Source organism: Oncorhynchus mykiss, chromosome 7 (genome assembly GCF_013265735.2).
Source record: "Oncorhynchus mykiss isolate Arlee chromosome 7, USDA_OmykA_1.1, whole genome shotgun sequence".
Classification (NCBI taxonomy): Eukaryota; Metazoa; Chordata; class Actinopteri; order Salmoniformes; family Salmonidae; genus Oncorhynchus; species Oncorhynchus mykiss.
Genome location: NC_048571.1, coordinates 3,924,296 through 3,934,295, shown reverse-complemented (window position 1 = coordinate 3,934,295; position 10,000 = coordinate 3,924,296).

The following is a 10,000-nucleotide window of genomic DNA, read 5'->3' as shown; positions in this document are numbered from 1 at the left end:
CCCCGTGCACAAAGCCAGGTCCATACAGAAATTGTTTTATTTTGGTCGGTGTGGAAGAACTTGACTGGTCTGCACAGAGCCCTGACCTCAACCCCATTGAATACCTTTGGGATGAACTGGAACGCTGACTGCGAGCCAGGAGGCCTAATCGCCCGACATCAGTGCCCGACCTCACTAATGCTCTATTGGCTGAATGGAAGCAAGTTCCCGCATCCCAACGTCTAGTAGCCTTCTCCAGAGGACTGGAGGATGTTACTGCAAGTTCCCGCATCCCAACGTCTAGTAGCCTTCTCCAGAGGACTGGAGGATGTTACTGCAAGTTCCCGCATCCCAACGTCTAGTAGCCTTCTCCAGAGGACTGGAGGATGTTACTGCAAGTTCCCGCATCCCAACATCTAGTAGAAAGAGGACTACAACAAAAAGCGGACCAACTCCACGTTAACGCCCATGAATTTGGAAAGAGATGTTCGACGAGCAAGGTGTCCACATACTTTTGGTCTTGTAGTGAAGATCAAGCTGCATCCCTGTCTCACCCCACGGTCCCTGAGGAGAGAAACCTGTGTGTTTTATTGGCAATCTTAACTGCACACTTGTTGTCTTGTGTACATAGATTTGATCCTTTCTCAGGTTTTCCCACCCAAAACACAGCTTTCCATCAGTTTATACCCCAAAATGAAGTCAAAAGCTTTTTTTAAAAAATCAACAAAGGATGAGAATACGTCTCTATTCTTTTAGTTTTAATTGTTTGTCAGAATGTGCAAGGTGTATACGTGGTCTGTCGTTTGGTCATTTGGTAAGAAGGAATTTTGACATTGTTTTCACTGAGAAACTGTTGGAGTCTACTGTTGGTGATACTGCAGAGGATTTTCCTGATGTTACTGTTGACACAGATTCCATTGGAATTACCAAATGTGTCTCCACTTTTGTACATTTGGATGATCTCTCTCTCTCTCATCCTTTCTCAGACCCCTCTCTCTTTCTCTCTCCCTCCCCCGTCTCTCCCTCTCCATCCCTCTCTCTCCCCCTCTCTCTCTAGCACACTACAGTCTCTCTCTCTTCCTCTCCTCTCCCCTACCCAATCTATCTCTTCCTCCCTCTTCCTGTCTCTCTCTCTCTGTCTCTACCCCCTCTCTCTATCTTTCTTTTGACCCCCAATCTGTCTGTCTCTCTTTCTCCCTCTCTCGTCCTCTACCCCATCTGTCTCTCTCCCTTCTCTCTCCCCTCTCCATCTTCCTCATTCCCCACCTCTCTCTCTCTCTCTCTCTCGCTCTCCCCCCTCTCTCTCTAGCACACTACAGTCTCTCTCTCTTCCTCTCCTCCACCCCATCTATATCTTTCTCCCTCTTCCTGTCTCTCTCTCTCTGTCTCTACCCCCTCTCCCTATCTCTCTTTTGACCCCCAATCTGTCTGTCTCTCTTTCTCCCTCTCTCGTCCTCTACCCCATCTGTCTCTCTCCCTTCTCTCTCCCCTCTCCATCTTCCTCATTCCCCACCTCTCTCTCTCTCTCTCTCTCTCTCTCTCTCTCCCCTCTCTATCTTCCTCATTCGCCACCTCTCTCTCTCCCTCTCCCTCCCTCCCTCTCCCTCCCTCTCCCTCCCTCCCATCTTCATCATTCTGATCATGTCTGTCTCCCCTCCAGGATGGTTTGGATTCAGAACACACACATGTTCAGCGAGACTCTCATTTTACTGATAACAGCCATAAATCCAACACATTGTTCCCCTGGAAACCGCGTTACCCCTCCCTCCCTCCTTCCCTCCTTCCCTCCTTCCCTCCTTCCCTCCCTCCCTCCCTCCCTAGCACTCCCATCCCTAAAACATATGCACAGCAATAAACTTACATGCTAATCTAATTATTGGAAGAGTGGCAGGGTGGTGAGAGGAGGGGAATAGAGGAAGTGAGTGGGATGAGGGAGAGGAGGAGAAGAAGAGGAGATGAGGAGAAGAAGGGGGAGGAGAAGATGAGAGGAGGAGAGGAGGAGAGGAGAGGAGGAGGAGAGGATGGGAGGAAGAGAGGAGAAGAGGAGAGGAGGAGGAGAGGAGGAGAGAAGATGAGGAGGATGTGAGGGAGGAAATTATCTTGCAAATGAATGTAACACAAATGTCACTATTGATCAGGCAAGATGACACACAAAGTGCACTTTACTATCAATGTGTTTTGGTACATCATGACGGTGATGGTGGTGGTGGTGGTGGTGGTGGTGGTGGTGATGGTGGGGGTGGTGGTGATACTGGTGGTGGTGGTGGTGGTGGTGGTGGTGGTGGTGGTGATGGTTGTGGTGGTGGTGGTGGTGGTGGTGATGGTGGTGGTGGTGGTGGTGGTGGTGGTGGTGGTGATGGTGGTGGTGGTGGTGGTGGTGGTGGTGATGGTGGTGGTGGCGGTGGTGGTGGTGGTGGTGGTGGTGGTGGTGGTGGTGGTGGTGGTGGTGGTGGTGATGGTGGTGGTGGTGGTGGTGGTGGTGGTGGTGATGGTGGTGGTGGTGGTGGTGGTGGTGGTGGTGGTGGTGGTGGTGGTGATGGTTGTGGTGGTGGTGGTGGTGGTGGTGGTGGTGGTGATGGTGGGGGTGGTGGGGCTGGTGGGGATGGTGGTGGTGGTGATGGTGGTGGTGGTGGTGGTGGTGGTGGTGGTGGTGATGGTGGTGGTGGTGGTGGTGGTGGTGATGGTGGTGGTGGTGGTGGTGGTGGTGGTGGTGGTGGTGATGGTGGTGGTGGTGGTGGTGGTGGTGGTGGTGGTGGTGGTGGTGGTGATGGTGGTGGTGGTGGTGGTGGTGGTGGTGGTGGTGATGGTTGTGGTGGTGGTGGTGGTGGTGGTGGTGGTGGTGGTGGTGGTGGTGGTGGTGGTGGTGATGGTGGTGGTGGTGGTGGTGGTGGTGGTGGTGGTGATGGTGGTGTTGGGGGTGGTGGTGGTGATGGTGGTAGTGATGGTGGGGATGGTGGTGGTGGTGGTGATGGTGGTGGTGATGATGGTGGTGGTGGTGGTGATGGTGGTGGTGGGGGTGGTGGTGATGGTGGTGGGGATGGTGGTGATGCTGATGGTGGTGGTGGTGATGGTGGTGGTGGTGGTGGTGGTGGTGATGGTGGTGGTGGTGGTGGTGGTGATGGTGGTGGTGGGGGTGGTGATGGGGATGGTGGTGGTGATGATGGTGGTGGTGGGGGTGGTGGGGATGGTGGGGATGGTGGTGGTGGTGGTGGTGGTGGTGATGGTGGTGGTGGTGGTGGTGGTGGTGGTGATGGTGGTGGTGGGGGTGGTGATGGGGATGGTGGTGGTGGTGATGGTGGTGATGATGGTGGTGGTGATGGTGGAACACTACATCACCTAGCCAATACCTTACATTCTAGATGTAGTGAACACTACATCACCTAGCCAATACCTTACATTCTAGATATAGTGAACACTACATCACCTAGCCAATACATTACATACTAGATGTAGTGAACACTACATCACCTAGCCAATACATTACATACTAGATGTAGAGAACACTACATCACCTAGCCAATACCTTACATTCTAGATGTAGAGAACACTACATCACCTAGCCAATACATTACATACTAGATGTAGTGAACACTACATCACCTAGCCAATACATTACATACTTCAGTCACTCAGTCACTCCATTATTAATGTGTCCTGTTTCCAGTGTAGAATGCTTCAGTCACTCTGCTGCAGTAGAATGCTTCAGTCACTCTGCTGGCAGTAGAATGCTTCAGTCACCCTGCTGTCAGTAGAATGCTTCAGTCACTCTGCTGGCAGTAGAATGCTTCAGTCACTCTGCTGACAGTAGAATGCTTCAGTCACTCTGCTGGCAGTAGAATGCTTCAGTCACTCTGCTGACAGTAGAATGCTTCAGTCACTCTGCTGACAGTAGAATGCTTCAGTCACTCTGCTGACAGTAGAATGCTTCAGTCACTCTGCTGGCAGTAGAATGCTTCAGTCACTCTGCTGACAGTAGAATGCTTCAGTCACTCTGCTGACAGTAGAATGCTTCAGTCACTCTGCTGACAGTAGAATGCTTCAGTCACCCTGCTGGCAGTAGAATGCTTCAGTCACTCTGCTGGCAGTAAAATGCTTCAGTCACTCTGCTCTGCTGGCAGTAGAATGCTTCAGTCACTCTGCTAACAGTAGAATGCTTCAGTCACCCTGCTGACAGTAGAATGCTTCAGTCACCCTGCTGGCAGTAGAATGCTTCAGTCACTCTGCTGGCAGTAAAATGCTTCAGTCACTCTGCTGGCAGTAGAATGCTTCAGTCACTCTGCTGGCAGTAGAATGCTTCAGTCACCCTGCTGACAGTAGAATGCTTCAGTCACCCTGCTGGCAGTAGAATGCTTCAGTCACTCTGCTGGCAGTAAAATGCTTCAGTCACTCTGCTGGCAGTAGAATGCTTCAGTCACTCTGCTGGCAGTAGAATGCTTCAGTCACTCTGCTGGCAGTAGAATGCTTCAGTCACTTTGCTGGCAGTAGAATGCTTCAGTCACTCTGCTGACAGTAGAATGCTTCAGTCACCATGCTGGCAGTAGAATGCTTCAGTCACTCTGTTGGCAGTAGAATGCTTCAGTCACTCTGCTGGCAGTAGAATGCTTCAGTCATTCTGCTGGCAGTAGAATGCTTCAGTCACTCTGCTGGCAGTAGAATGCTTCAGTCACTCTGCTGGCAGTAGAATGCTTCAGTCACTCTGCTCCAGTGGAATGCTTCAGTCACTCTGCTGGCAGTAGAATGCTTCAGTCACTCTGCTGGCAGTAGAATGCTTCATTCACTCTGCTGGCAGTAGAATGCTTCAGTCACCCTGCTGGCAGTAGAATGCTTCAGTCACTCTGCTGGCAGTAGAATGCTTCAGTCACTCTGCTGGCAGTACTGTAATCAATTATTAATGCCCTGAACATAGACCTTTGTGTGACTGTGCATTTTTTCTAGAAATGAGTGTATGTCTTTTGCGTGTGTGTGTGTGTGTGTGTGTGTGTGTGTGTGTGTGTGTGTGTGTATATTGTAGTGATTATTGTGACATGGGTAGAGTTAGCAGCGCTAATGATTCCCCTCAAGCTGGCTGCTTTTGTTAGCATACTGCATATTACACAAGGTGGAAGGGCTTAGATTTAATAAGTGCTTACAGCAAGCATTTTACTGTGTTGCTCCTTTAACCCGAATGGGGGGAATTAACATTTAGATGTACAGGGCAATGTGTGAGAGAGTCTGACCTCAGGACATAAAGTTCCTGGTCAACCTCAGGATGTGAAGTTCCTGGTCAACCTCAGGACGTCGGGTGTGAAGTTCCTGATCAACCTCAGGACGTAGGACGTGAAGCTCCTGGTCAACCTCAGGACGTGAAGCTCCTGATCTACCTCAGGACGTTGGAAGTGAAGTTCCTGGTCAACCTCAGGACGTAGGATGTGAAGTTCCTGGTCAACCTCAGGACGTAGGAAGTGAAGTTCCTGGTCAACCTCAGGCCGTAGGACGTGAAGTTCCTGGTCAACCTCAGGACGTAGGAAGTGAAGTTCCTGGTCAACCTCAGGACGTAGGAAGTGAAGTTCCTGGTCAACCTCAGGACGTAGGATGTGAAGTTCCTGGTCAACCTCAGGACGTGAAGCTCCTGATCAACCTCAGGACGTAGGATGTGAAGTTCCTGGTCAACCTCAGGACGTAGGACATTAAGTTCCTGATCAACCTCAGGTGTGAAGTTCCTGATCAACCTCAGGACGTAGGAAGTGAAGTTCCTGGTCAACCTCAGGACGTAGGAAGTGAAGTTCCTGATCAACCTCAGGACGTAGGAAGTGAAGTTCCTGGTCAACCTCAGGACGTAGGAAGTGAAGTTCCTGGTCAACCTCAGGACGTAGGAAGTGAAGTTCCTGGTCAACCTCAGGACGTAGGAAGTGAAGTTCCTGGTCAACCTCAGGACGTAGGACATTAAGTTCCTGATCAACCTCAGGTGTGAAGTTCCTGATCAACCTCAGGACGTAGGACATTAAGTTCCTGATCAACCTCAGGTGTGAAGTTCCTGGTCAACCTCAGGACGTAGGAAGTGAAGTTCCTGGTCAACCTCAGGACGTAGGACATTAAGTTCCTGATCAACCTCAGGTGTGAAGTTCCTGATCAACCTCAGGACGTGAAGTTCCTGGTCAACCTCAGGACGTCGGACGGTTGCAGTGCTACTCTAATCAGTCATATTATATAATATATATATATATTTACCTTTATTTAACTAGTCAGTTAAGAACAAATTCTTATTTTCAATGACGGCCTAGGAACAGTGGGTTAACTGCCTGTTCAGGGGCAGAATGACAGATTTGTACCTTGTCAGCTCGGGGATTTGAACTTGCAACCTTTCGGTTACTAGTCCAAAGCTCTAACCACTAGGCTACCCTGCATAGATTAAACAGGCCAGAGGCAACCAATCACAGAGGAGTGACCTCATGTCTGCTCCTATAAATATGGACATATGATATTGTGTTTTAGCCCCTCAGCGGTGATTTGTTCATGTTTGATAAAGATGTTCTGGCATTTTCAGGAAACACTTCCTTGTTGCTCTGGAGTTGATTTCATCAACATACGTACAGACAGACAGGTACAGGCAGACAGACAGGTACAGTACAGACAGACAGACAGACAGACAGACAGACAGACAGACAGACAGACAGACAGACAGGTACAGTACAGTACAGACAGACATGTACAGTACAGACAGACAGACAGGTACAGTACAGACAGACAGGTACAGTACAGACAGACAGACAGACAGACAGACAGACAGACAGACAGACAGACAGACAGGTACAGTACAGACAGACAGGTACAGTACAGTACAGACAGACAGGTACAGACAGACAGCTACAGACAGACAGGTACAGTACAGACAGACAGGTACAGTACATGACACGCTAATCAGCCAAATACAACCTGACCCAACCCTCTTTCTCTCCTCCCTCCCTCTTCCCCCTCGGTTAACAGTTAGACAGGTTAGACAGGTACAGTCTCTTCCTCTCCTCCTCCCCTCCCTCTTCCCCCTCGGTTAACAGTTAGACAGGTTAGACAGGTACAGTCTCTTTCTCTCCTCCTCCCCCCCTCTTCCCCCTCGGTTAACAGTTAGACAGGTTAGACAGGTACAGTCTCTTCCTCTCCTCCTCCCCTCCCTCTTCCCCCTCGGTTAACAGTTAGACAGGTTAGACAGGTACAGTCTCTTCCTCTCCTCCTCCCCTCCCTCTTCCCCCTCGTTTAACAGTTAGACAGGTTAGACAGGTACAGTCTCTTCCTCTCCTCCTCCCCTCCCTCTTCCCCCTCGGTTAACAGTTAGACAGGTTAGACAGGTACAGTCTCTTCCTCTCCTCCTCCCCTCCCTCTTCCCCCTCGGTTAACAGTTAGACAGGTTAGACAGGTACAGTCTCTTCCTCTCCTCCTCCCCTCCCTCTACCCCCTCGGTTAACAGTTAGACAGGTTAGACAGGTACAGTCTCTTCCTCTCCTCCTCCCCTCCCTCTTCCCCCTCGGTTAACAGTTAGACAGGTTAGACAGGTACAGTCTCTTCCTCTCCTCCTCCCCCCCTCTTCCCCCTCGGTTAACAGTTAGACAGGTTAGACAGGTACAGTCTCTTTCTCTCCTCCTCCCCTCCCTCTTCCCCCTCGGTTAACAGTTAGACAGGTTAGACAGGTACAGTCTCTTTCTCTCCTCCTCCCCTCCCTCTTCCCCCTCGGTTAACAGTTAGACAGGTTAGACAGGTACAGTCTCTTCCTCTCCTCCTCCCCTCCCTCTTCCCCCTCGGTTAACAGTTAGACAGGTTAGACAGGTACAGTCTCTTTCTCTCCTCCTCCCCTCCCTCTTCCCCCTCGGTTAACAGTTAGACAGGTTAGACAGGTACAGTCTCTTTCTCTCCTCCTCCCCTCCCTCTTCCCCCTCGGTTAACAGTTAGACAGGTTAGACAGGTACAGTCTCTTCCTCTCCTCCTCCCCTCCCTCTTCCCCCTCGGTTAACAGTTAGACAGGTTAGACAGGTACAGTCTCTTCCTCTCCTCCTCCCCTCCCTCTTCCCCCTCGGTTAACAGTTAGACAGGTTAGACAGGTACAGTCTCTTCCTCTCCTCCTCCCCCCCTCTCCCCCCTCGGTTAACAGTTAGACAGGTTAGACAGGTACAGTCTCTTCCTCTCCTCCTCCCCTCCCTCTTCCCCCTCGGTTAAAAGTTAGACAGGTTAGACAGGTACAGTCTCTTCCTCTCCTCCCCTCCCTCTTCCCCCTCGGTTAACAGTTAGACAGGTTAGACAGGTACAGTCTCTTCCTCTCCTCCTCCCCTCCCTCTTCCCCCTCGGTTAACAGTTAGACAGGTTAGACAGGTACAGTCTCTTTCTCTCCTCCTCCCGCCTCTTCCCCCTCGGTTAAAAGTTAGACAGGTTAGACAGGTACAGTCTCTTCCTCTCCTCCCCTCCCTCTTCCCCCTCGGTTAACAGTTAGACAGGTTAGACAGGTACAGTCTCTTCCTCTCCTCCTCCCCTCCCTCTTCCCCCTCGGTTAACAGTTAGACAGGTTAGATAGGTACAGTCTCTTCCTCTCCTCCCCCCCTCCCTCTTCCCCCTCGGTTAACAGTTAGACAGGTTAGACAGGTACAGTCTCTTCCTCTCCTCCTCCCCCCCTCTTCCCCCTCGGTTAACAGTTAGACAGGTTAGACAGGTACAGTCTCTTCCTCTCCTCCTCCCCTCCCTCTTCCCCCTCGGTTAACAGTTAGACAGGTTAGACAGGTACAGTCTCTTCCTCTCCTCCTCCCCTCCCTCTTCCCCCTCGGTTAACAGTTAGACAGGTTAGACAGGTACAGTCTCTTCCTCTCCTCCCCCCCTCCCTCTTCCCCCTCGGTTAACAGTTAGACAGGTTAGACAGGTACAGTCTCTTCCTCTCCTCCCCCCCTCCCTCTTCCCCCTCGGTTAACAGTTAGACAGGTTAGACAGGTACAGTCTCTTCCTCTCCTCCTCCCCCCCTCTTCCCCCTCGGTTAACAGTTAGACAGGTTAGACAGGTACAGTCTCTTCCTCTCCTCCTCCCCTCCCTCTTCCCCCTCGGTTAACAGTTAGACAGGTTAGACAGGTACAGTCTCTTCCTCTCCTCCCCCCCTCCCTCTTCCCCCTCGGTTAACAGTTAGACAGGTTAGACAGGTACAGTCTCTTCCTCTCCTCCTCCCCCCCTCTTCCCCCTCGGTTAACAGTTAGACAGGTTAGACAGGTACAGTCTCTTCCTCTCCTCCTCCCCTCCCTCTTCCCCCTCGGTTAACAGTTAGACAGGTTAGACAGGTACAGTCTCTTCCTCTCCTCCCCCCCTCCCTCTTCCCCCTCGGTTAACAGTTAGACAGGTTAGACAGGTACAGTCTCTTCCTCTCCTCCCCCCCTCCCTCTTCCCCCTCGGTTAACAGTTAGACAGGTTAGACAGGTACAGTCTCTTCCTCTCCTCCCTCCCCTCCCTCTTCCCCCTCGGTTAACAGTTAGACAGGTTAGACAGGTACAGTCTCTTCCTCTCCTCCTCCCCCCCTCTTCCCCCTCGGTTAACAGTTAGACAGGTTAGACAGGTACAGTCTCTTCCTCTCCTCCTCCCCTCCCTCTTCCCCCTCGGTTAACAGTTAGACAGGTTAGACAGGTACAGTCTCTTCCTCTCCTCCCTCCCCTCCCTCTTCCCCCTCGGTTAACAGTTAGACAGGTTAGACAGGTACAGTCTCTTCCTCTCCTCCTCCCCTCCCTCCTCCCCCCTCGGTTAACAGTTAGACAGGTTAGACAGGTACAGTCTCTTCCTCTCCTCCCCCCCTCCCTCTTCCCCCTCGGTTAACAGTTAGACAGGTTAGACAGGTACAGTCTCTTCCTCTCCTCCTCCCCCCTGGGTTCGTCTCAAACCAATCTTGTCGATTGAATGTTGATTTATTTCCCTCCGTTTGCCGTCCCTTTGTTCCAGAGCTCTCCCTGTGATGAGACGAGCAGTTATGGCATGGAGAGAGAGAGGGGGGGGGGGGGGGGGGGGGGGGGGGGGGGGGGGGGGGGGGGGGGGG